The sequence below is a fragment of the Myotis myotis genome, unplaced genomic scaffold (genome assembly GCF_014108235.1).
Source record: "Myotis myotis isolate mMyoMyo1 unplaced genomic scaffold, mMyoMyo1.p scaffold_m19_p_13, whole genome shotgun sequence".
Taxonomy (NCBI): Eukaryota; Metazoa; Chordata; class Mammalia; order Chiroptera; family Vespertilionidae; genus Myotis; species Myotis myotis.
Window position 1 is genome coordinate 35,179,416 of NW_023416317.1, and position 7,148 is coordinate 35,186,563.

General features: G+C 50.4%; 1 protein-coding gene across 2 annotated transcripts in view; it reads right to left on the minus strand.

The window, feature by feature from the left end:
- RFTN1 (raftlin, lipid raft linker 1) overlaps positions 1 to 6,466 on the minus strand; it is a 177,635-nt gene extending 171,169 nt beyond the window's left edge. The window contains exon 1 of one of the 2 annotated variants that reach the window (XM_036332697.1): positions 6,220 to 6,466. The gene's annotated coding sequence lies outside the window, so the exon portion shown is untranslated. Of the gene's footprint in view, positions 1 to 5,838; positions 5,941 to 6,219 lie in introns of those variants that run through there. The other variant, XM_036332698.1, reaches the window with a different exon arrangement.
- Positions 6,467 to 7,148: the final 682 nt, after the last annotated feature.

Here is a 7,148-nt window from a genome sequence, read left to right on the forward strand (position 1 = left end):
ATGTCAAAAACCGAATGTGAATGAGAGGAAAGATCACACACATACAACCTTTAAAAAAGTAAACATAAAAGAAAAATCTGGCTAAATTTATCTCTGTCAGTAAGAAATAGCCTAAGCCTTAGCCAAGCGTGTTGCCAATTCTTCAACTGAAAGAGACAAGAGAAATGCTTACTATAGAGTAGCACTATCAAACAAACTTCCAGCGACAATGAAAATAATCCATATCACCTTAGCTGGCTTGCTCAGTGGTTAGAGTGTCGGCCCATAGACTGAAGGGTTGTGGGTTCAATTCCAAGGGCAGGTACCTGGTTGCAGGTTCAGTTCCCCGGCACCAGTTGGGGCATGTGCAGGAGGCAACAAATCAATGTGTCTCTCTCACATGGATGTTTCTCTCTGTGTCTCTCCCCTTCCCTTCCACTCTCGCTAAAAATCAATGGAAAAAATATCCTCAGGTGAGGATTAACACACACACACACACACACACAATCTTTATCTGTGCTGTCCAATTCCGCAGGCAATAACCACATGCTGAGCACTTGGAAGGTGGCTAGTGAGACTGGGGAACTGGATTTTTAATTTTTTATTTTCATTTTAATTCATTTCCATGTAAACAGCCACAGGTAGCTAGGGGCTACTGTCTGGGACAGCTCAGCTACAGACACTCAACCCAAACAGCTGGCAATGTCTTTCATTTCCTACAATAAAATTACAATCCTAATCAACCAATAATATCTTAAATTGTCACCAAAATTACCACCTCTATACAGGCCCCAGCTGCCCCAAACTCAGCAAGCTTAAAACAAAAAGGGAAAGGACTAAAGACAGTGATTCGGGGGTGTCGTTGCCTGGGACTGTGCTCTGCCTACCCAGTTTACCTTTCTACCATATTATGGCTTTGCCTATTTGGAAATCCGTGCTTGTGAACGGAATATGCATTTGGGAAACCAGAACGTCACAGCCTCTCCCCTTAACGTCTGGGAAACATCAAAATGTGAACTTAGGGCAACTTACTTAACCTCGCTAAGCTTCAGTTTCCTCGAGGCTAAAGAGCAGATAATAATAGTGCTGGCCTCGCAGCGGTAGGATTAAATTCAGAGACTACAGCAGGTAAAGTGCCTAACAGTGCCTGGCAAGGAGTAAGCAGCTGTCAAGTGGTCGCTATAATTATTATTTCGTGAATAACAATAGTAAAATCTGTAATAAAATAAGAACGGTGCTGCTCCTACGAAAGTTTGCAGTCGGCAAAGTTTTCCTGAGCCCGATCACTTTGAACCTGTTTCCCAGGCTACCATGTAAAGTGTGTCTGGGGCCCTGAGTCTCGGCACTGGCTGTGCCTCTCCAGAGAGGTGCTCACCTAGTGGGTACCATGCATCACAAGCATCGTTCAGCCAACATTTATTGTGTCCCTACTTGCCGGGAGCCGGTCCATGCTTGCTGTTTCAAGGGACCTGGCACATATGGCATACTGTTCTTAATATGTTTGCTCACCTTCTTGGCACTATGTGTTTTAACCAAGGTCTCCTCTCTGAGAAAGGGTGTTTCCCCAGGTAGGGATTTTCCCCTGAAGTTAGGGAGGGAATAAAACCTCTTAACTAAGTGCCAGGCGGGTAATTAATCACTTTAACTACGAATAATCGTGCTTAAGCTACATAATCTTTACTCCCTGGAATGAAGATTAGAAACGCCCTAACCTTTGTAATAGAGATTGATAGGATTGAATCAACTGGTATAAATACAGTTGTAACAAGACAGCAAGAGTCAGAACTTAGAACACAGAACTGAGAAGACAGAACCAGGAGGCACAGAACCTACACAGAACTAGAGACAGAAGAACTTCGCTGGAGAGAACATGGCAAAAGATCCTGGACTGAACCTGACTACAGAAATGGGCAAGAGAACCTGACTAGAACCTGGTGACTGAACCTGGCTGGAGAACCTGGACAGAACCTGGCTGGAGAACCTAGCAAGAGAACATGGACACAGAACCTAGCTGGAGATCCTAAGCAGAACTTCGCTGGAGATCCAGACCAGAACTTGGCTGGAGATCCTGGCTAGAGATCCTGGCTATGATGATCACCTGAACGCTGCCTCTGTGTCATTCATTCTTCGCCGACTCGGTCCACACCTTTGGGGACCCCTGGACCCGCTGGGGTTGGACCCCGGCACCTACTGTGTGGCAGGCATGTGCTAGGCCAGTGATGGCGAACCTTTTGAGCTCGGCGTGTCAGCATTTTGAAAAACCCTAACTTAACTCTGGTGCCGTGTCACATATAGAAATTTTTTGATATTTGCAACCATAGTAAAGCAAAGACTTATATTTTTGATATTTATTTTATATATTTAAATGCCATTTAACAAAGAAAAATCAACCAAAAAAATGAGTTCGCGTGTCACCTCTGACACGTGTGTCATAGGTTCGCCATCACTGTGCTAGGCTATGGAGGAAAACAGTCCGGAGAGTGCACTGTCTCAAGGCTCTTCACCATCTGCAATGCTTGGCCCCCACTGAGACACCTCGGGGAGATGTAAAAACTTCATCCTGGGGTCCCTCGCAGGCAGAGAGGCTCCATTCTTGTTTCCTGGACCAGCAGAGCCCAGGTTCAGCTGCTGGCCCCCAGAGAGGAATGGCAATATAAGGGGACCTGAGGGGAACCAGCCCATTTTTTCAGCAGGGACAGTAAGGGGGTGTTGACAGGCCATGTTTTCACCAACAGGCCAAATCACATTAACAGGAAATCTGTTCTGAGCCTTCAAAAAGCCAAACCCGATCTTCCTCACAAAGCAAACACAACCCCTTTCAACAAGCTGCCGGAGCCGGTGAAATCCAACGGGACGCTCCACCAAGTTCACACCAAACGAGACCAATCTGCCCGAAATCCCCCAGGAGTCTCTAAACAGAAGTTTAGTGGAATTCTGTGGAGTTCAGGGGTTATTTTTCTTTATATAGAAAGCGCTCAGTCAACCTTCTTTCACAACCAAGTGTACATTCCCCTATGGAATTCCCTTCTCTGAAGATTTCTAAAAACAAAATATTCCTCTGATTGCCTGCCATCATTTAACTGTAAACGCATTTACTGGCAGAGTTGGGGATTTCTCACAGCTCCTCCACCTTTGAAAACAACATGTTCCACGCCGTCTCAGGTGGGCCCAATTTCTGGGCCCCCCGGCCCCAGGAGCACACTAGTTAAATCATACTTGTATTCTAAAACCTCACACTTGTACTCTTGATGATGGGAATGTAAAATGGTATAAGCATGTTGGGGAAAGGTCTGTTCGTTTCTTGGGAGGTTCTAAGACCAAGCAATTCCACTCCTAAACATTTACCCACAAGAAATGAGAACATATGTCCCTAGGAAGACTTGGACACAAATATTCATAGCACCTTTATTCACAATACCCCTCCCCCCCCCAAAAAAAACAAAACTGGAAATAAGTCATGTGTCCATCAACAAAGGAATACATAAACAAACTGTGGCATAGACATAACCTGGCCTATAACTCAGCAATAAATAGAGACCAAATGACTGAACACCCAACATGAATGAATCTCAACATCATGCTGAGTGAAAGAAGCTTTACACAACACTGTAGAATCCCACTTACAGGAAGTTCAAGAACAAGTCAAAGGAACCCAGAGTGAAAAGCAATCAGAATGGTATTTGCCACTGAAAGGGTGGGGACAGGGACTGACTGGGAATGGGGATGAAGGGACTTTCTTGGATGATGGTAATATTCTCCTTCTTGATAGACACAGTAATATTCCCCTTCAAATGCCAGGGGTGGGGAACCTTTTTTCTGCCAAGGGCCATTTGGGTATTTACAACATCATTTGCTTAATATAATTCACTTAATATACATTTATGTTGTTATGAAAAAAGCTCCTAGATTTATTGAATTTCAAGTCCTGCCTGTGGTTGCCTTGGCAGGGCCAGACCAAATGATTTCAAGGGCCTTATACGGCCCGCAGGCTGGACGTTCCCCAACCCCTGGGTTGTATATACAGGTGTAAAAATCAGTCAAAATATGACACAAATGTTACTCTCATGATTTTTGCATTTCGCTATACATATATAAATTATGCCTTAAGAAAAATCATGAATATACACTGAACTCTAAATAATAAAGTGGGTGCTGAAATGGTCAGGAGTGACCTGTATCAAAGTCCGTAATTTACTTTAAAATGAATAAAACAGTAAGTCGGACTGATGATGGATAGAGGGGTGAATAGATGGAGAGATGGGCAAGTCAAACCCAGATAGCAAAATCACAGGCCCTAGGTGTAGGCATGTGGATGGTCACTGCGGTTGCAACTTTCCTACATTTTCTAAAATGACGTGGGCAGGGGAAAGAGTCCTACTGCGCTCTCCTTAGCCCACCACATCAGAAATTTGGCAAGGCTCTTGTGCCCACCCCGCCACGGCCCCACATCATTCCAGCGCTGCTGAAAAGCGAAGATTGCAAGAACACGAGCAGCTTTACAGGAACTCACATCACTCATGCCAAAGATTTTCTGCCTGTTTCCCTACAGACAAAGCAATGATCTGAATGCAAGCCAAAAATTCCTTCTCAAGAGGGAGAAAAAGGACACACAGACTTGTATTCCCAATTTGTTCTCCTTCCACTCCTGCACCCAATCCATTAGCTAACTGTCCAAAACTCCACTTCCATTTGCCCCATGCCCATGCAGCCAAAGATAAACAAAGGAAAACCAACCCCGCGACCTATTCTACAAATGCAGCCAGAGGATGACGTCCTGGCTCTCCGGCCAGATACCCCACTGGAGGCAAAAGAGGATGCAGAGCTTCTCTAAGGTTAAAGTGATTTCACTGAGGTTAGCACACACATGCACCAAGAGCCCCAAACAACTTGTTGCTTAATCCCTCTGCGAGGTTTGGTGACATCTGGGGTCACTTGAACTTAGTGGGGAATTCAGATGTTCAGAGGTACATTTCAGGAGTCCTGGTGGCTAGGGATACATGGGGTGCTAGCGTGAGCTACCCACAGACCCAGAGGTCGCTCACATTATGCCGGCCTTCCTTCCTGGCAGGGCCTCACTTATCCTGAGATGACACACAATAGCAGGGGCTGCAAGACGCCTAGCCTGACTGCCAGCCCAGCATCTGAAAACAGCTGTACCAATTACAAGAGACTGTTGCTGGAAACCAGGGCAACCACTCAAATGTAGGGATTTGTGCCAGACTTTTGGGAGGAAAAAAAAAATACTTTTTGTTTGTTTGTTTTGAAGACCCCTAACAAACTCACTGACACCACCCAGCGTCCCTGGGAACTACCCGCAAGCACACAGGGCGGCCCAGCGTGTGTGCAACAGGGCGCGCGCCTGGGTCTCTGGGTCTCGCACCTGGCCTCCACGCTGTTCTTGCTGCCAAACACAGCGCGATACCTAGGTGAAGGGCAAGCGCCTTGGCCCAGGAGGAGGGGGTGCCTGCCTGACAACTGGGTTTCCTAAAATATACGCTGCCACCACCCCACCCTGATCCAGACCCACCCTGGCGTCCCTTGAACCTAAGAAAGTGGGTTAGGTCGAGGGCAGAAACCCCTTACAAAGGGGAAATGCCCGTTTTCAGCGCTGGGGACTCCCCCAGTCCCTGGTATCTGAGCCTCTACTGGCTGCGGTGCTTCCTCTGAACGCGTCCGCTCCCACCCATCCATCATTCCTACCCCGGGAGCAAATCCACCTCCTAGGGCGCACGCAAAAGGGCAGCCGGAGCCGCCTCCACCCCACCCCACGCTCTCCCCCTCCAGAACCTACACTCCGTGGCCAGCACCAGCCTGATCTTTGCAGAGGACGCCCTGCAGCCTTGTCCGACCTAGACCCACCTGTAGCCTGGAAGCTTCCTCTCTGATTCCTTCCCAGGCGTCCCCGAGCCTGCAAAACGCACGACCCCCAACAGATTGCTCGGGTGCCTCTCCGCACAGCGCGCCGGGGATGATTTTCTCCCCAATAAAGTTGGCCCAAGACTGCTGTGCCCCATGAATCGGGCCGGAGGTGCGCGGGGGGAGGGGGAGTTGCGCGTTGGGGGAGGGGGGGAGAGGAAGGGTCCTCTGGCAGCCCCGGCGCCTGGGAAGCACGCCCCAGCTCTGACAACCTGCAGGGAGGCGCCACGCGGGGCTCCCCCTGTCCTCTGGGGGCCTGCAGCGGGGCCAAATGGAGGGGTTTGTGCCCGCCTACACCCCAAATCCTGCCGCGCGCCCACCTACCGTTCCGGACTGGCTGGGGAGAAGTCGCGGGTACGGGCTCCCTGAGACAGTGTGTTCCGTCCCGGGAGGAAAGTTTGTGCCATGCAGAGGCGGCGGCGCGGAGAAGGCGTGGGCACCAGTGGGTGGGGGCGGGGGGGCGGCGACGCGCTGTGCGGTGTGTCTGTCCCTCCGGCGATCAGTGCGTCCGTCGGAGCCCGCGGCCGCCGCGCTCCCGCTCGCTGCGCCCTGCGCCCGGCGCGCTCCGGCTCAGTCCCGACGCGCCCCCGCCGCCGCCGCCGCCGCCGCCGCCGCCGCGCGTCCGCCGGCTACACTTCCTCTTCCTCTGAACTCATGTGCAAAATATGCTGCGCTGCATCTTCGGGGAAGCCGCGCTGCCCCTCACAGCGGCCGCGCGGGAGTGTCGGGCCCGCCCCGCGCCCCTCCGCGCCCCGCGTCGCCACCTCCACGCGGCGGGCAACCTGCGTGCGGCACAGGCTGCCACCCCGCCAGCGACCCTCGCTCGGTGCAGAGGTTAGAAGCTCACGCACCCACCCTCTCTCCTAACCAAGGCTGTGTGTGTCAAGAGCGCACGTGGGGTACTGGGAATCCCTCAGATTTTGAGCTAGGATGCTGGAGGGCGAATGCTAGCTACCAAGGTACTGATGGCTGGAGGTGGAGGGTCATGAAGAGAGGACCATTTCCCCTCCCCATTCCACAGGTGGGCCCATCCCCAGGTGGCCCCAGTGCTGCCTACGTTATTTATTGGCGGTTAGTGCTTTGGGAGAGGGATAATGCCACTGTCTTCTTGCCAAGCCCTCTGCCACCAATTTAGGGTGTCCAAAAGGTGTGAGAAGATCTGGGGAACCATTTACCCTGAATATTTGGCTGCCCAACAAGGAAATTCTATAAATAAAGCGCCAGCCCAGGGCTACTTTAGTCAAGTGAAGATG